Source organism: Chelonia mydas, chromosome 1 (assembly GCF_015237465.2).
Source record: "Chelonia mydas isolate rCheMyd1 chromosome 1, rCheMyd1.pri.v2, whole genome shotgun sequence".
Lineage (NCBI taxonomy): Eukaryota > Metazoa > Chordata > Testudines > Cheloniidae > Chelonia > Chelonia mydas.
In genome coordinates, this window is record NC_057849.1 from 149,730,225 (window position 1) to 149,752,028 (window position 21,804).

Consider the following 21,804-nt stretch of genomic DNA (forward strand, 5'->3'; position numbering starts at 1 on the left):
AAGGTAGTTAGTTAGCAAACAGATGCTAAAGCCACTCTTACTCCATTTAGCATTTCAGAATTGCAAATGCCTGTTTCAAGGGCTGCTTTTTTTTTCACACAATGACATTGTTCATTTTCCCAAGTCCTTTGACTTTGGAATTCTCTCTTGCAGACAGTAAAATGTGGCAATTAGCTGGGGGAGAGAGGTGGGGAAATGCCATTTCTAGGCCTTGTCTACACTACAAAACAGTGAATGCATACACACTGCAATGCGACTTTTGGCAGCAAAAATGCCCTATTTCAGCAACAAAATAAAATCACCCCAAGGAGAGGAGATACATAAGACTTTTTGCACAAAATTTTTGTCAACAAAGTGCCAGTGTAGATACGACACTTGATTTTATCACTTTAATTGGCACCCAGGAGGTGTCCCACAATGCCCATCCTGACCGCTCTGGTCAGCAGTTTGAACTCCACTGCCCTGCAGCCAGATAAACAACCATCCACCCCTCCCCCTTAGAAGTCCCAGGAATTTTTGATATTCCATTCCCTGTTGGCTCGGCATGGAGAGGTCTCATTGCATCTTCCCAGGTGATCATGGCGGCTTATCACAGCAAACGTTCTTCCGCTTGGACCACTGTGGAGCTGCTGGATCTGCTCAGTATATGGGGAGAGGAGGCTGCGCAGTCCCAGCTGCTATTGAGCTGTAGGAATTTTGATACCTACGGGCAGATTTCTTGAGGCTTGTGCAAAAAGCGCTATAATCATGACACGCTGCAGTGCAGAGCAAAGATAAAGGAGCTGAGGCAGGCGTACCATAAGGGGAGTGAGGCAAATCGTTGCTCTGGTGCTTCACCTAAGACCTGCCCGTTCTATAAGGAGCTGGACTCTATTCTTGGTGACAACCCCACCTCCACCTCCAAGAGCCCCGTGGATTCTTCTGAGGGAACGGAGGCAGCGGAAAGAGGACCTAACCCGGAGGATGAAGTCATTGATGAAGAGATAGAGTTAGACGAGGATGTGGAGTTCCCGGCGGGGTCGCCTGGTGGGGCAGGCGGCCAGGAACTGTTCACCACTCCGGAGGTGTTTAGCTAGTCTCAGCAGTTGCTCTCCGGCGATCAAGAAGCAGGAGAGGAGATGCCTGGTCAGTGGCTCTCGTTTGTGTAGTGCGGAGGTGGGTTCAAGGCATAGAAATGTGGAAGGCTGGCTGTGTTTCTGTGAGTTGCACATTTCCCTGTACAGCTAATCGGTATGGCGGAACAGGGTGTTGATGAATGCTGAGATCTCACGGGAATCCTCCAGAGAGATCTCCAGGACATCTCCAAGCAATGCATCGTGGGACACTGATGCGGTCCCAAGATGCACTGTGATCCGCTCCGCCTTCCCACAAGACCTAGCGACAGAAGCTGTTGAGCTGGACTATGGGATAGGTAACCACTGTGCATTGCTCACACTGTCGATATTGCCACAACGGTGGACACACTCTGCTGACAGAGGGACCGAGTGTGAACATGCAATACTGTTTTTTATTATAGCCCTTTTTGAGTGTTGACATAACTTTTGTCGACAGAACTCTATAGTGTAGACAAGGCCTTAAAGTAATCCAAGAAAAGTGCTGACAGTTCTCATAGGAAGGCAAAAGTCCTGATAAAAAAAATACTCTTAACGCCTATTGAGTTGTATGATGTTCACAGCATTAAAAGGTGTAAATCTCAAGTCCCACTGATTTCAGTGGAGTTACTTAGTTCCCTACCTGCAAAATGGGGATTTACACTCTCATGAGATCAGAATCTGGCCCTGAGACTTATTTGCAAAGAGATTTTATTAAGTAACATCATGATGTGGAATTTCCCTGAACTTTATGTGTTCAGCCTAAAAATCTTGGCCAGTCTCACCCTGTCCAGAGCAAAGTATCTGATACTACAGCTCTGCATTTGAAAAGGCACCTTGTGCTTTTCAAAACGGGTTGGTGGCTGCATTTTCCCCCCAACCAATCTTTAATATAGATCTAATTCTTACTACATTGCAGTGCAGTGAAATCACTTTAGGTAATTTAAGGAGACTGGCAACCCCTTCAAGCATGATAAACCTTTGATTGCTTCCCCCAAAGCACTAATGAATCTGCATAGACTGAGTGTAATGGAGAATTGTTATATCTGGAGTGGTTCTGAGCTTAGGTGCAGTTTGCCGTCGTGACCAGGTGTTAGCTGGGGAGTGACAGGGTTGAGTCCCAGTCTGATGAAGCAGGTGCTGTTTCGCCCTCTAGGTAGAAGAAAGACTGGGTGGAATGAGAGGGGAGGGAGGAGGAAAAGATCACAAAAGATTAAAGGCTGCAATTTCTTTGGGATTCTTCTACCCTTATAAAAAACACCCTAGTGTATTCAACAGTAATAATCCAAACCATGGCTATAACATTGCAGTGAGCTGTATTGTTTTGGACCACTAGTCTCAGCATACCACAGCATTTGTACAAGGACAAACAGATTAGATGTATTCATGTTTTGTTTTTCAGTTACAGACACTGTTTCTCAAGCAGCAAAATTCAGATCCAGATCTTGAAAATCCCCAAAGTCCAGGAGTATTTGGCTGCCCTCTCTGTCTATTAACAGAAAAGGAAAGCATTTCACCTCCTCAGGAAGACTACTGAATCCTGAAAACTTAAATAAATTCTTTATCGCGTGCATATGTGTGGCAGATTGAGAGGTTGCCGCAAAGGTGGGGCATTTTAATGATTGGGGTTGGCACAAAACAGTGCTTATCTTTTTAAGAAATGGAAATGAAGTCTAATTAGCATATACTGGTAGCAGTTAGCATATAAGTCCCATTCTGGGACTTGGAGGAAGGGAAAGGACCAAGCACCAACTTAACAGGATTTTGTTAGACAAAATTAGCTACCATCGAACAGTCATAAAAATATCTAAATTATTAGTAGTTCTGACTCTTAGTGTTAATACTGCATGAACACAATAATATCTAGCTGCTCTGTATCATGCCACTCACCAATAAAACAAGCCATGGTACAAATGTAATCTATCTGATGTGTATTGTTATACTACAGAAAGCAAAATTTGGCAGGTTTTATGTAAATATTAATTGAAAAGCGTTAACATTCTTAAACGGACTTTGGAGAATGATTTTTGCTAATGGTAGATGAGTTATCAAAATGGACCACATTTGAGGAAAAACAGTCATGCTTTCATTTAAAAAAAAAACCATTTGTGTGGGCGTTTCTTGAACTTTACACTCTTTGTTAATTCAGAATGAAACAGAAAAACCTAGAGTTCAGTATTGCCAGCCACAAACATTCAAAATCAATGAATCTCAGGCCCCTCGATGGCTTAAAAAAAAGTGTGCTTTTTGTTATTGGAGGGATTTTTTGCCTTCTGGTTCTTGAGCCTTTAGGGGTCACATTTGCAAGCTTTTCTTCACAATCATGAGGGCTAGAAACATACTTTTAAAAAAAGAAAGAAAGAAAGATGATATTCTTATGTGCTAAAATGATTCCAAGAGCTAGGGCTTTAAGAAAAACACCAAATATCACTAGATTTGCATAAAATCATAAGTGTTGGCAACACTGAAACTACCACTTCTTAAAAAAACGTAGCTTTGAATTTTTTGCACACCTCTGATGTGTACCGCAAAAAAACTTGGATCTATTACTGTTCCTTCTCAAAAATATATTCTCTGCACATGTGGTTATGTGGAATCAACTTAATACTTCTGCAGAGCATGCAGAGGGCCCAACTCTCCCCTCTGCATCTATATGGAGCCAGATCAGTCAGGTTTGGGGTTGAGTGGTGTGGAAGTGGGTCTGCAAGGCTGTGTACTGTTTCTTTAAATCAGTAGCAGGAAATCTGGCAGGATAGACCAGGGGTAGTTTATAGCCGAAAGTCTACAATGATTAGCGAATCCCAAAAAAAGATAGATGAGAGAGAGAAGCTCTAGGTATGATACTGTTTTCCTTATTCTAATAAAGTTCCTTGTTCTGTTTTGGAAGAAAGAAACTGTTTCTGTGATTCTTTGTGATTGCCACATTCCATTCCCCTGATTCTGGAGACACCCCTCCACAGGTAACTAGTAGGAGGTCGCACACTTTATTGTTCCTGTTGGCTGAGCACAATGCAAACAACCAAGGTGTCCCTGCCTCCCTCCATTCGCCCCATAATCTCCCTGTGCTGTCCTTCCATCTCGCTCTATTTCAAGGACTCCCTGCAACTTCCCCAATCTCTCTCTTGCCAGGGGTTCTGTGTTCCCCATAATCCCCTTCTTCCATACCACTGCCTCTGTGTGCACCCGCATCTCCGTCTTCCCTGCTTACCAGGGGCTGTGTTCTCCCCATTTGCCCATCCTCCCATATCAGTGTCCCCCCATTTTTCCTCCACACCAGCACCTCTGTGTGCCCCACTATTCCCCCTCTCCATTCCAACATTTCTGTGTACCCCCACTTCCACAATGCTAGGTTCCCCCAATCCTCCCCACACACACACTAAGGGTTCTATGTACCCCACCATTCCCCCTCCTCCTTTCTTCCAGGACCACCATTTTCACTCCTGGGGCTGGGGCTCTGTGTGAGCTCACTCCCTTCTTTTCCTCCCACAGCCCCTGCTCCCTCCATGCCCGGGTCTCTCAAACTCCCTCCTTGTCAGGGATTCTGAGTGCCTCATTCCTTCTCCCCCATTTGCCCCATACCAGGGGCTCCCATTCTACCCTCCTCCCCAAGGCAGGGACTCTGTGTGTGCCCATATTTCCCCTTCCCCCCATTTTCCCCTCCTCCCACATCAGGGTCCCCAATCTCCACACACACACACCCAGACGTTCTGTGTTCTCTGCATTCCTCCACCCATACCAGGTTCCTCCATTCTACCCCCATGCCCAGGGAGCACAATCCCATTCCAGTCCCCCAGTCTCCTTCCCCCATCATTCTTCTTCTTTCTTCCTGGGAGATAAGTCATTCAGGATGCCAATGTGTTAAACTTTATAGGGAGGATGAACAGCGATGAGATATGGGTATTGTCATGCTGGCAAGTGTTAATGGTGTCATCAGTCAGTTGTTTGGTCGATAGACAGTTGCACAGATGCTTGTGACTGTGTTAAAGAGCTGGTGGGGCAGCATCTGTTCCCCATTTTCTCCCTTTTCAGTTTCCAATTTCCCCCCAAATCAATAGGGTTTTGGCCACTCATGCCTAGAATGTTCTCTGAAATTTTTGAATTGATCAGATATGATGTTCAAAAATTATTGCGTTACAGACAGGCACACAGAGGAGTGCCGTTGGTGGCTGAACTTGCGCTGAACTCAGGGGGTTGACTGTGGCGTTGGGCGATGGCTAATGTTCCTGGCTACTGCCCCCCTCATCCATAGGCAAAATAAGCAGGGTAAAGCAGTTGTGAAATGATCAGTACCATCTTATGCAGGTGGTGCCTCTGGATGGTGATATTTTATGTCTGAGGGTGGGTTTGAGGCAGGAGAGCTAGAAGCTCCCCAGAAGTGGGGGGGCCACCAGTGCCAGAATTGTGGCCCCGTCCTCACTTCCCCCTTCTCCTGAGGCCCCACCCTTGCACTTCCTCTTTCCCCAGAGGCCCCGTCCCCCTCTTGCTCCTCTCCGCCCCCTTCCACCTCTCCGCCCCACCCCCGTCGCTCACCCGTAAGGCAGGTAAAAAGTGGGAGGCCTAAATGATGTGTTTATTATATTACATACTGAGGTACCTTTAAACAAGTGAAGAGCTGTGTCTCTGGATGGTGGAATAATTGTGAGTATTGACTTGACACTAGCAAATAAGGTAAAAAAAACAGATTAAAAACGCATTTAAATTTGCTGGTGTAGACCGTCCAACCCTCCCATTTTGGAGTAGGATTTGGAACAACTTCTATATTTCATCCGTTTGATATGTTCAGGGCATGGTGAGTCTCTCTGAGATGTTGACTCTGCTCCCTGACGAGAAGCCCAATTTACATATTCTCAATTTAATCTAAAGTAGGTGCTAATTGATTACTGCTGAATGTCAGCACGCTCTGATTATCTGTTCAAGATGCTCTGGAAAACAACCCCTGAGCTGCATGTGAGAAAGGGATTTTGCATTCTGCATGCTGAGAACAGAATATTTACACACACTCCTCCCCCCGCCCGCCCATATTATATAAAGGTTTTAATTAGCTAGGCCTGAGGTTCTTGGGTGAGTGCTGCTTCCTTGTGTCCTTCTAAGGCAACTCAGACTGGCTGGGTTGTCCTAGTTATCTGTCCCAAGTGTCCATCTCATTTGGCCTTTCTCAGTTTAGAGATCACGGGACAAATTCTTCTCTGATGTAACTGATATGGCGTTACATCAGGGATGTGTTTGCCTCCCCCATCCCCTTTCATACGTTGACCCCGAGGATTTCCCCAGGAGTCCCTATGTTGACTTTCAAGGCTTGGTACAGGACCAGAGAGGAAGGATAGTCTTGTGTTCAAGACACTTGCCTGGGACTCAGGAGTTCTGGTTTAATTCCCCACAGATTTGGGAGGCTGTGTGGTCTAGTGAAGGGAGCACTGGAGTGAGATTCGGGACACTTGGTTTTCAATCCTAGCTTTGCCACTGACCAGCTGTATAACCATGGGCAATTCACTTCACCTCTCTGTTTACCTTCCCAACCTTTGTCTGTCTCTTCTAGTTGGATTATAACTCTTTGGTGCAGGGACTGTCTCTTACTATGTGTTTGTACAGCGTTTCTTTCAATGTGGCGCTGATTTCAGTTGGCACTATACTGGAGCTAGTATAATACGAATAAGCAAACCTTTCTATTCGGGTCATAACAAGTTTGACCATTTTGGGGCCCCTCACTTCCCATCCCAGGCACCATACAGATGTTTTGGACTATTTTCTTTTGCTTGGGTTTTCTTTATTAGCTGGTTTCTCTGGGCACTGAGCCCAACTTTAATTCGTTTATGATTGTTACAGCATGCCAGTTACTGTACCTGGAGTTGAGCACTCAACAATTATTTAAATAAGTATTTAAGCCCTATATGATGAATAAATCACCAGCACCACTACCAAAAATAAACAAAGCTAAGCCAGATATAGCAGGGAACTGCTCTCTCATTATTCTTTCTTGTGGCTGGCTACTGTTAACCATAACATTTCTGCTTCTTTGGGTCATGGTAGGATTAATCAGCCTCACTGTGGTGAGGCCATTTTTTTTTTCTGGATCTCGCTTGGCATGCAGAACTATTTCCCTGTAGAAGCAGATTTCGATTGAAGTCCCATCATGCAAAAGGCTTTTTGTAATGTTTGCTCTCCCAATGTGGTTTGCACCAACATCCTTCCCTCCAGCTTTTCCAACTTAGCACTCACTGCATGCTCTGTATAGATTTGGGAGGCTGCAGGGGGACAGTGGGGCGGATGCGGCAAGCCTAGCTCAACTAGTGCTGTGCAGAAACAGTTGATTTTTCTTTTGGGCAGTTAATACGTGTAGATCCCCACTAAATTTTCCAGCTCCTGTTATAGTCTCTGATACATAGAAAGCATTTGGTGGTTGGGTCCAGGAACTAGACACTGTAGGGTGGAAATTATTAAAGAGATCCATCTTATGACAAAATGCTGGCTTCCAAGAAATCCCCTGACCTGCTTACTTAATGCTCCAGTAAACGAGCTACATTTTAAACAGGACGTCAATTTAATTTCTTTTTTATTGTTAGCAGCTACACTTTGCCTTGCCCATTATTTGAAATATGTGACTCCTCTTCCTGTGGAATTGTGGTCTAGTAAAATATGGACTGTTCTTGTACAGGAAAAGCTTTCACACAGGTACACGCATAAAAGAAGCACCAAAAAGTGGACAGATACTTCAAAATTTAGTCATCCTTTGCAGCGTACTCAGAGGAGGAGGCTCCCCAGCCAGCGAGCCAGAATTTTTAGTCAGGTTCTTTGGATATTAACCTGAGCCTGAAAAAGGAATGTACCAAGTACTATGTTACCATTTTATTGTAACTTTGCCTTAATAAAAAGTTTTTAAAAAGAAAGAACAAAGAAAATTTCCCTTTGGTTAGTGCTGTTGCTTTTAAGAGCTGAACATTGAATAGTTCCACTGAGAGTCGTGGAGAAAGCTGTTATGTTGTACCGGAAGGGAGCCAGCCTTGCTGCCTCTAAAATTCTTCTGTACAAGATAGTCAAGGGAGCTTCTATAAAGGAATGAAAACTTTAAGAAAATTACTAATGTAACCCTTCTGCCCATCAGAGCTGGCAGCAACAAGGGCCGGGTTCAATATCTAGGGGATCCATTCCAATAACACAATGCAAACCGGCTCGAGCCCCCACCCAGTGACCTGGGACAAATATATACCACCCCCCTGGGCGCCTCCAAGAGGCAATACTTCCCCTCTCGCAAGCACATAGTCTGAGTGTAGCAAAAAGCCTTTTAATAACAGAGAGAAACAATGTGGCATTATGTTGGGGAAACACCACCAACAGGATTCATAACACAACCCATGAGCAAAAAAAACCACCCCAAGCAAATTGGGGCATGCCCCTTTCCCTCAGGTTCTTGAGTCCCAGCACCCAAACGTCTCTTGAGTCCAGCAATCCACAAATCACCCAAAGTCCAAAAGGTCCAGCCCCAGAGTTCAAAAGTTCATCTGCATAGTGTTACTCCCCCAGTCTGGCTAAAATGTGCCTGTGTGTGGGGGAAAGGGGTAAGGGGCACCTTACGTGTCCTGAAGCTGACTGCCCCACAGGTCTCTGCTCTGCTACGCTGTCTCACGAACGGCTCTGCTCCACCACGACCGGCTCCGCTTTGCACAGCTCGCCGTCTCACGAACACGCCGCTGTCTCACGAACGGCTCCGCTCCACCACGACCGGCTCCGCTCTGCACAGCTCGCCGTCTCACGAACAGCTCTGCTCAGCTCGCCGTCTCACGAACACGCCGCTGTCTCACGACCGGCTCTGCTCTGCACAGCTCGCTGTCTCACGAACGGCTCCGCTCTGCACAGCTTGCCGTCTCACGAACAGCTCTGCTCAGCTCGCCGTCTCACGAACACACCGCTGTCTCACGGACGGCTCCGCTCCACCACGACCGGCTCTGCTCGGCACAGCTCGCTGTCTCACAAACAGCTCTGCTCAGCTCGCTGTCTCACGAACGGCTCCGCTCTGCACAGCTCACCGTCTCACGAACAGCACCACTGCAGTCTAGATCTTCCGGCTCCCCACTACTTGACACAGTGCTCAGTGATTTCAGCTCTTAGTGATTTCAGCTCATAGTAGTGGGGGCCTTAGTGCTGGTGCACCATAAGGCCAAAGTGAATGCAGCACAGTACCTGTAGCAAGACTCTTAATAGACCCAAAATTAGCTCTGACATTCCACAGTGGAGAGAGACAGAGGTGCAATTGGTGCTTCAGGCCCTCACAAAGGGGCCCACACCACCAGGTACTAATACCTGTCTCAAGTCTCTCTCCATTCACACAGTTTTGGAACCCATGACCCATGCCTAGCGAGTGCTACTTAGTTGATGGTGAGTCCCTCCATCATAGCAAAAGGCCAAGTACAGTTCCAAGCACAGTTCCCCTAATCAGGGTAATAACAATTTATTCTTCCTGCCCCAATAACAGAGACACTGAGGATCCCACAGCAGCCGAAGTGACCATTTGGGCAGCTATGGCCTCAGTCTAGGCGGGGTGGGTGTGCCTATGCAAATGAGATCAGCCCCTGAAGTTTTTTTTTTCACAACTTGCCACACCTCACCACCAGATGTCAGGGTGGAGCTCATCCTGACACTGCTTACACTAATAATCAGAGCCACATTGTGGCTGGCCATGTGTGGTTATGCAGGAGGTAGGGGAGGGGCAGAGAGACTGCGAAGAATAGCCATCTTTCCACTTGTGTCTGCTTGGGGCAGACACCTTCCCTGTTCTTGGGCTCAGAGAGCACAGTGAATACGCCTTAAGTCCAACAGTGGCCTTCCCAAATGAGGCAAGGAGGAGTGGGCAATAGTGAGACTGTGTGTACACCACCCTGTCCATACTGGCTAGCAGAGTGGCTTCTTCCTTGTAAAACAGTGGAGCAGCGACTGTGCCTGCAAGTTTGTGCCTGTCTTGGGAGAGATGCCACAGAGACAGGGCCGGCTCTAGGCACCAGCAAAACAAGCAGGTGCTTGGGGTGGCACATTTCTAGGGGTCTCATTCCGGCGCCAGCCATGCCGGTCCCTAGAAATGTGCCCGCCCCAGCTCTCCTCCGCTCCGCCTCCGCCTGCTCCCCTGAGCGCGCCGCCGCCACCGCTCCCCTTCTCCCCCCTCCCTCCTAGGCTTGCCGCACGCCAAACAGCTGTTTGGCACTGCCAGCCTGGGAGGGAGAGAGGAGAAGCCAAGTGGCGGCGGTGGTGGAGCAGAGGTGAGCTGGGGTGGGGAGCGGTTCCTCTACCCCCCCCCCCACACTCCCCTCCGCTCCACCTGCTCCCCTGAACGCGCTGCCTCTCCCTCGCCTGAGAGGGAGGGAGGAGAAGTGGAGTGACCGCGTGTTCAGGGGAGCAGGCGGAGCGGACGTGAGCTAGGGTGGGGAGTTGCGAGGGCGTGGGGGGAGCCATAGGAAGCAATGTGGGGGGGGAATGCGGCATGCCCTGGGGAGGAGGTGGGGCTGCGGATTTGGGGAAGGGGTTGGGAAGGGACGGGGCGGGGGGCATGAAAAAAGGCGGGGGCGGCCAAAAATTTTTTTGCTTGGGGCAGCAAAAATCCTAGAGCCGGCCTTGCACGGAGAGTAGCTACTGGGATGGCAGACCTCCCTCCCTCCCATGTGTTGATAACCTACTTAGCAGTGCAATAGAATAGCATACACATCAGGAGAGTTTAAAGATGTTGTTTTAATCCGCCTTCTGATTCTTTTTCACCTTTAGGGGGAAGCTGCCACCCCCCACCCACCTGTGCGTGATCATCTCATGGTCAAAATTCAACCTACCCTGCTTATAACTTAGAGAGGACTCCACCCACCCTCTGCTACCCCTTCAGGTGAGGAGAGGTGCTATCGTTTCCCTCTCTAGCTAGACAGGATAAGCAGCTGCCTCACTCACATTCTGCCTCTGTGATCCCTCATCTCCTGTCCCTTGCTTGGCCTCTGCTACATTCATTTGCCCCCCTATATTTCTCTCTCTTTCTCCTCACAGTCTCCAGCCCCCGGACATCCCTCCTTTCTGCCACACTACATTCCCTGCACCATCCTTCAGTCTGTCTCCTACACCCTGCAGCTACCCCGATGCCTCGTAGTTTCCCATCCTGTTTCGTAATGCTTCATTCCTAGCACCCCCATGTCTTGCACTCATTTGAGTAAGAGGCCACCATTTGCCCTGACAGCAGCCTGGCTTCAGCCTCTCTAGAAACAATGAGAGATGGTGACCATCAGGGTGAGGGCAACCTGCCTGTGGCTTCAGTCCCCTTTACAGTAAAGAGAGATGGTGGCCATTTTGGGATAAGGGCAAAACTTCATGACTATCACAATAATTAGTATTAAATGTTTTGCTTCTACAGTTTTTCTGAATATTTGATTCCTTCTGCCTTTGCAATGTGGATTTCTGGTAATGGAAATTAGTTGCTTTGCCCAGGTAGTTAACCAATTACAGAATCATAGAGTCATAGAAATGTAGGGCTGGAGGGGACCTAAAGAGGTTTTCAAGTCCAGCTCCTTGCGCCGAAGCAGGACTAAGTAATCCTACACCAGGGATCGGCAACCTTTGGCACGTGGCCCACCAGGGTAAGCCCCCTGGTGGGCCAGGCCAGTTTGTTTACCTGCCGCGTCCGCAGGTTCAGCCGATCACAGCTCCCACTGGCTGCGGTTCACCACTCCAGGCCAATGGGGGCAGCGGGAAGCAGCAGCCAGCATGTCCCTTGGCCCGCGCTACTTCCCACAGACAGGATAAGCCTGGAGCAGTGAACCGTGGCCAGTGGGAGCTGCGATTGGCCAAACCTGCAGACGCGGCAGATAAACAAACCGACCCGGCTGCCTGGTGGGCCACGTGCCAAAGGTTGCCGATCCCTGTCCTAGACCATCCCTAACAGGTAGTTGTCCAACCTGGTTTTTAAAACTTCCAATGGCGGGGATTCCACGACCTCCCTTGGAAGCCTATTCCAAGCTTCACTACCCTTACAGCTGCAAAGATTTTCCTAATGCCTAATTTACATCTCCTTTCCTGCAGATTGAGCCCATTATTTCTTCATTGGCCTTCATTGGACGTAGAGAACAATTGATCATGGACCTCTTTATAACAGCCCTTAACATATTTGAAGATTATTAGATCCGCCACTCAATCTTCTTTTCTCAAGACTAAACATGCCCAGATTTTTTAACCTTTCCTTAGAAGTCAAGTTTTCCAAATCTTTTCATTTTTGTTGCTCTTCTGTAGACTCTCTCCAATTTCTCCACATGTTTCCTGAAGTGTGGCACCCAGAATTGGACACAGTACTCCAGCTGAGGCCTCACCCGTTCTGTCTAGAGGGGGACAATTACTTCCTGTGTCTGACATACGACACTTCTGTTAATATACCCTAGAATAATATTAGCCTTTTTCGCAACTGCATTCAAGAGAGAAGCTGAGCCTGTGAGATGGGGAAAAGGTGAAGGAAGGAGTCAAAGAAATGAAATCATTTCATGCAATAGCTAAAATATGAATCCATGGGAACTTAAAGATATTGCATGAACATCAATTTCACATGCCTATTGTTTGAATGAAATTAGTGTGTGTGTGACTCCCCTTCTCAACTACTCCAAGCAAGAAGAGTATTGTAGCAAATCAGGAAATGGCACAACTGAATCAGCCCCGTCACTTGAATGGTTAAAAACTAGACTGGGCGAGGCCCTTGAACATATACATAGTAGAATCGTGCTTCCCTCGCTCACACAAGTAACCACATTGAAGACAGTGGGGCTACTTGTGTGTGTAAAGCAAGTAAGATTTGACCCACAGCAGAGAACAATCCAGCATCGGACTAGATGATGTATCTTTTCCATCTCAGACTTCATTGACAGGACACTGTAAAAGGCAGCCTGCTAGAAAACTATTGAAAAAAATAAAGAGAAATAGGAGTATTTAAAAAATGTAAAGCCATGATTGTGTTTGTCACAGACAGTTTATTTTCTCCTTTTAGGAATAAAACAAAATGCCCAGCGATCAGAGCTCTATGTTTTCAGGGGAAGATATCGCATGGCTCACAATGTGCTGCAGCTGGTTGGAAAGACACTGTTTCCATACCCATACACACCGCACCTTCCCTTCACCCCAATATAAAAGTTGACAATTAGCTTTTAGTGCACATACATGAAGGGAGATACATACTTTGGCCTCTGTGTGAGAGCAATAATTCTCTTAAATTGATGTGTCAGCAAACTAAAACTCAATATTTTTTTCACACAGTATATTTTACAGTCAGAGGACCTTCACTAATCGGAATAAAGCAATTTGGCTCCCTGTCATTGCTCACGGAAAACATATGAGCTGGTTGGCATGTATGGCCTCCTAGATTTATCAGTGTCTCCCATCTAGTGCACGGGAGTTTCAGGGCTGCAGCTCTGAGAGGAGTGAATTTTTATGAACGCTTTGTCCTGAGAATCCCCATAGCTAGATTTATTCCTTATTTTCAGAAACATTTTATTTATTGTCCATAGCCCATACCCTCTTTAGGTCCAATGGAAGTCATATTTTACATGTTTGATTTGTATTATTATGTCTTTATTGCTTCATGTTTTTAAAAAGTCTGGCAGATGCCACCATTCCCAAAGCTATCCGTCCATTGTGTGTGTTTTTCCAAAGATGCCAGACATCTGTGATGGGGATACTTGTAACTTTCCTCTCAAACAGGCAACCCTTCTAAACACATCTTGCATCAATATCTTGGGCATTGTAACTGGCTTCAGTACTGTTCATTAGCTCTGTACCACCTCTAAAGAAGTTTTTAGGCCCCCCTCCAGCTGAACCAGTGCAGTCTACATCAGTGCTATGCCAAGGTGGATAGGACAGCTACATAATTGCAGTCCTCCTTTTTTGACTGCACAGTACTGTGCCCCGCCTTTCAGTGACTGTTGTATATCCCCTACCCTGATACCCCAAGATGGCCATTCTACATGCAATCTCTTGCCATGCTTTTGCTCTCCCCCTTTGCCATAATGTGCCTTCATGTTATAACATTGTTTCGGGACACAAGTGCATAGCTAGTCATAAAGAAAGGGACCTGCTGAACCAATTAAAGACCCCAGGCTGAGAACTCATGGCTTAGAGTACTTGGGTCCTGAAAGAGAGATGATGCCCAGGTTTTCACTCTGAAGGGAATCAAAGAGAGGTTACTCATGGATGAGTTCTAGAAGCTCCTCCAGGGTCTGTTGTCACTGCAGAGTTAGCCTGGGTTCTTACCAGTTTTTTGCCTTGACCACCCTCCCGCACACTCAGCCAAGTTTGATGGCTCTTTCAGCCTGGGCTTATAGGCGCTGACTCTGTGGGTGCTCCGGGGCTGGCAAACCCACGGGGAAAAAAGGTGGGTGCTGAGCACCCACCGGCAGTCCCCCTATCAGCTCCCCGCAGTGCCTTCTTCTCGCCGGTGGACCCCGTGGATCAGCACCTTCCCCTCCCTCCCTGCGCCTCCTGCTCACCCCAATCAGCTGTTTCGTGGCATGCAGGGAGGCTGGGAGAGAGGGGGGAAGAAAAAGGATGCGGTGCACTCGGGGAAGGGGATGGAATTGGATGGGAAGAGGCGGGATGGGGTGGGGCTTTGGGGAAAGGGGTGGAGAAGGGGTGGGGCCTGGGGCAGAGCCAGGGGTCGAGCACCCCCCGGGACTTTGAAAAGTCAGTGCCTGTGGGCTAGCTGGCCCAGTGGGGGCTAGAGCCCTAACTCCTCTCACTCTGGCTGGAACCTGCCCACTTTGCACTAAGGACACAGGCTAACCCACTTGAGAGATGATAAAATCATAGAATCATAGAATATCAGGGTTAAAAGGGACCTCAGGAGGTCATCTAGTCCAACCCCCTGCTCAAAGCAAGATCCAATCTCCAACTAAATCATCCAACCAGGGCTTTGTCAAGCTTGACTTTAAAAACCTCTAAGGAAGGAGATTCCACCACCTCCCTAGGTAACCCATTCCAGTGCTTCACCATTCTCCTAGTGAAAAAGTTTTTCCTAATATCCAACCTAAACCTCCCCCACTGCACTTGAGACCATTACTCCTTGTTCTGTCATCTGGTACAACGGAGAACAGTCTAGATCCATCCTCTTTGGAACCCCCTTTCAGGTAGTTGAAAGCAGCTATCAGATCCCCCCTCAGCCTCTCCTCATAAGTCATGTGCTCCAGCCCCCTAATCATTTTTGTTGCCTTCCGCCGGACTCTTTCCAATTTTTCCACATCCTTCTTGTAGTGTGGGCCCCAAAACTGGACACAGTACTCCAGATGAGGCCTCACCAATTCCAAATAGAGGGGAATGATCACGTCCCTCTATCTGTTGGCAATGCTCCTACTTATACAGCCCAAAATGCCATTGGCTTTCTTGGCAACAAAGGCACACTGTTGAGTCATATCCAGCTTCTCGTCCACTGTAACCCCTAGGTCCTTTTCTGCAGAACTGCTGCCTAGCCACTCGGTCCCTAGTCTGTAGCCGTGCATGGGATTCTTCCTTCCTGAGTGTAGGACTCTGCACTTGTCCTTGTTGAAACTCATCAGATTTCTTTTGGCCCAATCCTCTAATTTGTCTAGGTCCCTCTGTATCCTATCCCTACTCTCCTGCGTATCTATCACTCCTCCCAGTTTAGTGTCATCTGCAGACTTGCTGAGGGTGCAATCCACTCCATCCTCCAGATCATTAATAAAGATATTGAACAAAACCGGCCCCAGGACCGACCCTTGGGGCACTCTGCTTTCTACCGGCTGCCAACTAGACATGGAGCCATTGATTACTACCTGTTGAGCCCAACGATCTTCCCAGCTTTCTATCCATCTTATAGTCCATTCATCCAGCCCATACTTCTTTAACTTGCTGGCAAGAATACTGTGGGAGACCGTACCAAAAGCTTTGCTAAAGTCAAGGAATAACACGTCCACTGCTTTCCCCTCATCCACAGAGCCAGGTATCTCATCATAGAAGGCAGTTAGGTTAGTCAGGCATGACTTGCCCTTGGTGAATCCATGCTGACTGTTCCTGATCACTTTCCTCTCCTCAAAGTGCTTCAAAATTGATCCCTTGAGGACCTGCTCCATGATTTTTCAGGGACTGAGGTGAGGCTGACTGGCCTGTAGTTCCCCGCATCCTCCTCCTTCCCTTTTTTAAAGATGGGCTCTACATACTTTTTCCAGTCATCTGGGACCTCGCCAGATCGCCATGAGTTTTCAAAGATAATGGCCAATGGCTCTGCAATCACATCCGCCAACTCCTTTAGCACCCTCAGAGGCAGTGCATCTGGCCCCATGGACTTGTGCTCGTCCAGCTTTTCTAAATAGTCCTGAACCACTTCTTTCTCCACAGAGGGCAGGTCACCTCCTCCCCATACTGTGCTGCCCAGTGCAATAATCTGGGAGCTGACCTTGTTTGTGAAGACAGGCAAAAAAAGCATTGAGTACATTAGCTTTTTACACATCCTCTGTCACTAGGTTGCCTTCCCCATTCAGTAAGGGGCCCATCCTTTCCCTGACTTTCTTCTTGTTGCGAACATATCTGTAGAAACCCTTCTTGTTACTTTTAACATCCCTTGCTAGCTGCAACTCCAAGTGTGATTTGGCCTTCCTGATTTCACGCTTGCATGCCTGAGCAATATTTTTATACTCTTCCCTGGTCATTTGTCCAGTCTTCCACTTCTTTGTCAGCTTCTTTTTTGTGTTTAAGATCAGCAAGGATTTCACTGTTAAGCCAAGCTGGTCATCTGCCATACTTACTATTCTTTCTACACATAGGGATGGTTTGTTCCTGCAACCTCAACAAGGATTCTTTAAAATACAGCCAGCTCTCCTAGACTCCTTTCCCCTTCATGTTATTCTCCCAGGGGATCCTGCCCATCAGTTCCCTGAGGGAGTCAAAGTCTGCTTTTCTGAAGTCCAGGGTCCATATTCTGCTGCTCTCCTTTCTTCCTTGTGTCAGGATCCTGAACTTGACCATCTCATGGTCACTGCCTCCCAGGTTCCCATCCACTTTTGCTTCCCTTACTAATTTTTCCCTGTTTGTGAGCAGCAGGTCGAGAAGAGCTCTGCCCCTAGTTACCCTAGTTGGTTCCTCCAGCACTTGCACCAGGAAATTGTCCCCTACACTTTCCAAAAACTTCCTGGATTGTCTGTGCACTGCTGTATTGCTCTCCCAGCAGATATCGGAGTGATTGAAGTCCTGCATGAGAACCAGGGCCTGTGATCTAATAACTTCTGTTAGTTGCCTGAAGATAGTCCTCCAGTGCCTTTCCACAATTCCCTCTTTGTCTCCAGAAGGACTGACAAGTTCTCCCGCAATTCACTAGGAAAGTATCATAGTGCAGCTCAGTTACTGCAACACAAAGACCCATGGAAAATGCCCCCAGATGTCTTAGTGCCTCACATGGGTGACTGCAGCACCAGTGAGCACACAGTAACATGGATAGGACTTGGCAAGGTGGCTGCTCATACGTAGGCTAGGCTAACCCAGGTGCTCAGATGCAGATGACAATCACCCAGGCTAATGCTGCAGTAAAGCCGTAACCCATCACTTCAGTAAAACCATAATGAAAATCTCTCCATCCTGCAAAGTGGAATAAAGCTACATCCACAACAGATCAGTTCTTTCCCAAAGAAGACTGTAACTGCCATGTGGGCAGGATGCAGGCATGTTCTGTGGTCATCTTTCAAATCTTCCAGGAACCAGTGCTGTACCATTGGAGTCAGGTTGCCAACAGCATAAAATGCTATGATTTGGCTTGCTCCAACTTGGTTTTTCTCCACTTGGTGTAATGGGGTCAAAACATCCAAAGTCCAGGACAGGGAGAACTTGACAGTCCCAAGGTATAATTGAAAAAGAATATGTCCCAGTCTCTTGTAAACCCAATAATCCGTTTAACCACTCTGTCTAATGTGCTGTTTTTTTCTTACCATCTTTTCCTTTGTTCATTTCCAGCTAGATGTTTCTCACAATTGTAGCCCAAATAATACTTATAAATAAGAAAATAGGATTTAATGCAGGAGCACAAGAGGGAAAAGCTGCTTTTAAAAAGTGAAAGTACTGGCCAGGCTACAACTTTTAAAAGCATTTCCTGGGTACTTGATCCACATTTTTAATATGTTCTAATAACATATCTAGATGGGGGACATCAACAGGGTCTCAGTTGAGCTGTTTTAATAAAAAGAGACAGTTCAAAGAGCTTGGCCAAGGAGGCAGTTTGGATATTTGTGGTGTGGGGCATCAGGTATCCATCTCCACCGCTAAGTGAAAGGTTCATATTGTTCAGCCTTCAGTCTTGTGCCTCCATAACATATTGCATGGGAGGCATGTTAAGAGCCCAGGAGACTCCTGTCCTGTGCTGTGTTGCTGCCTCATACAGCAGAGGTATGTACACAGACAATCCGGTCTGTGCTAGTGGGCAATCAGATGAGTCAGTGCTTGAACTTTGCAATTCTGCCAGTCCAACAGGAGTTAAAGCCCCATCACATGAATTCCATTGAATTCACACTGCGCTCCTGTAAAAAGCACACTTCCTTTCTGCGGATCAGGTGCTCCAAGAATGTTAACAACACTAGCGACATAAAGAAGACTTGTTTCATACCTGATGTCCTTCCCCACACAAATCTCCCTTTGTGGTTTCAGTGGGAATTAGGAATGTGGGAAAACAGCAAAATTGGTCTTTCACTGCATTGCTGGCTTCGCAGCACTCTCTCTGAATTGGAACCTCTTGAGAAAGAATGGTGTCCAGTTTCTTACAGGGTCCCTATTTATCCAGATCTGTGTTTCTCAACATGTGGGGCATGACCCACAGGTGGGCCTTAAATGGTGCCTCTTGGAGGGTCAGCACAGATTGAAAAACAAAAAGGCAGCCATACCAGCTGTGGGTTCTTTTATGGCCCCAATCCCATAAGTCTTTACAACAAGACACCAGAGGTGGATTGTGGGTTCTGGGAGAAAATATGAGGTGAACCACTGGTCTAGATATTTTGCCACTTGGAGGTCATTCTTTGTTGTTGTGTGTTTGTCTTGGAAGTTGTAACACATAATACTAAACAGCTTTCAGATGACTTTCAACTCCAAAATATGAGAGGCTGCAAATGAATGTGTAGAGCAGGATCCTTCTTGTCCTTTGAGAAACCTGAATCAACAGGCTTCCCCTAATTACCCTTTTCAGGCTGTTTCCGAAACAAAATTCCTATGATCCTACTAATGGGAACTTTCTGCAGTTTGCAGTGCACACATCTCAGTCTGCAGAGATATAGGACATGAGAGCAATCATGAAATTGTATGCAAGTCCCACAACAATTTGGCAACGAATTTTACTCTCACTGAAGGGTTTTGTGAAAGAGAGTCTTCTGAATTTTCCCATCTGAATATCATTCTTCTTGTATGTGCCAAATGTACAACTCTCTGCATGTCTGCCTTTAAATGAAGTGGCATCAGTCATGTGAATGATTTCATAGCAACAGTGTTAGTGCTGTTCTTATAAAATATGTAGCTGTTGTCTAGTAACACTCCCTAATGACAATAATAGCACTATACATCTTCAAGGTGCTGCACAAACAGGAGTTAATTAATTAATTTTTCACATCAACTATGAGAAGTAGGTAGTTAAATGTTATAAAACCCATTTTATAATGGTGGGGAGAAACTGACACCATGGTAGAAAGTTTAAGTGACTTGCCTAGGGCCAGGCAAGTAAGTCTGTAGCAGAACCACTGCTAGAACCTGGGAATTCCTCGATTCCAGTGCTCCTCTCTATCATATACTGCTTCTTGAAGACTGCTTGGGTCTTCACCTGCATACTCTGTTGGCTTCTCTTATTCTGTTTTTCTCTTATTTCAGTGTTTTCACATTTATAGATTAAAAGGCCAGAAGGGACCGCTGTGATCATCTACTCTAACCTCCTGTGTAACACATGCCATAAAGCTTCCCTGATGTTACCTCTTTCTGGAATGGTGACTTTCTATTATGGCCAATCCTGGTTGTCAAAAATTATAATAATTGACTATAGCTTATATTTTGATAGCACTTTTCATCCCAAAGGATTCCAAAGCACTACAAGCCGTACCTACACTCAGATGCCCCACTGTTGTTATCACTAGTGTAGCTCTGCCTGTGGTAGGAATGCTGTGGCTGGGGTTTTAACCACCATGTCATCTAGCCCTGCTCTGCAGCAACTTTGTCTCTGCTGGCCCTTCCATGATTGCCACCGTCGATGGAGCTGCACGGGCAGGGCTGTTCTTACCCATACGCAAAGTACGCAGCTGCGTAGGGCACCAGGAAATTTGGTAAATTTGGGGCACCAAATTTCCTGGTGCCCTGCGCAGCTGCATGCTGCTCCAGCCCCTGCTCCGCCTCTTCCCCAGGGCCCCCGCTCCTACTCTACTCCGGTCCCGCCTCTTCCCGCCCCTGCTCTGCCCCAGCCCCACCCCACTCCACCCCTTCCCCAAAGCCCCCGTCCCTGCTCCACCCCAGCCCCGCCTCTTCCCACCCCTGCTCTTCCCCAGCCCCACCCCCATTCCCCTGAGGACTGAAGCAGGGCCGGGCCTGCACTCACCGGTGGCGGAAAGTGCAGCGACCCGGCCCCAGCTGCACTGCCGGTGAGTGCTGTGGGGTGGTTCCCCCCGTCCCCCGAGCCACACCCTCCCCCCCCCACCATGGAGGCCTGGGGCCAGCCCCACCCATGTACTGTCTAGTCTGACACTGCTCAGTTTGGGATCACAGCCCCAGGTGATGTGATTATATGTAGGAATGTGACTTAATACAGACGAGGGCTCCAGCCATTTCAGATCTTTGCTTCATTTATTCCAGACCTTTTAATTCTTTTCCACATTTAGCTGAGCAAAAGGTAGGAATGGAAGCACATTGAATAAGTCTCAGGGGCTTCAAAGTGGAAGGAAGCATATATCAGAGAGAGAGCTAGAGAGCGAGAGTGAGAGAGCGCAGAGTTCTGGTTTGTCAGTATGTGAGACCTCAAGCTTAGTGACTGGGAGTTGACATTCCTTCTATTTATTTATAAAAGTTGTAACTGTGGAAATTAGCCTTAGAAGCTGTAGACCCATTACTATTATTTTTATCGTCCTTCTAAGACATACCCTGAGGCATTCCTGGAGATTGAATCCCATTGTACTTTGCAATAAGCCCATAATTGATTATGCCATGGAGCTTTAATATGGATTGGAGAAATGGAATTCAGAGTAAATACATTCAAAATTTTGCTAGCAGGCCAAATTTAAAACTGATTTTCTGAACCTACCAGGATTATTCCTCCTCAGTTAATGATTTAATTTGAGCTAGCCACCCTGAGAGGTGCAATATGTGAGGTAAGTCTAGCTCCCTGGGCTTCTTTAAAGGAGTTTATCCTGTATACGGCACCTGTAAATTTCTGAAAATAAAATTAAACTCAAAAATTATACATTATGGACCAATGAATAATCCTGATGCTTGCTCAGGTCCTGGCTGGTGCTTCCCAGTGTAATGCCGCAGTCACCTGTCACTAATATTGTCAGCTGTGAGTTTGCTGATTCACTTCATTTCTGGTAAACGAGGAAATTATACCAGATTTCTGCATATGACAGGGGACAGAACTAGGGGGTTAGAGTTTGCCTTTGTTAATCTGAGCTTGAAAAGAGCTGTCAAAGCTCGAGGTGGCCAGACTAAATGGGTGTTTCAATGCACTTATTGAGAGAATCCCAGCAGCTTGTTCAGCTTGTCCATT

At 47.0% G+C, this 21,804-nt stretch overlaps 1 long non-coding RNA gene across 1 annotated transcript in view; it reads left to right on the forward strand.

The window, feature by feature from the left end:
• LOC119566618 overlaps nt 1-21,804 on the forward strand; it is a 153,995-nt gene that overhangs the window by 64,082 nt on the left and 68,109 nt on the right. Inside the window, exon 4 of the long non-coding RNA XR_006287908.1 lies at nt 10,836-10,947. This is a non-coding gene — a long non-coding RNA (uncharacterized LOC119566618). The remainder of the gene's footprint in view (nt 1-10,835; nt 10,948-21,804) is intronic.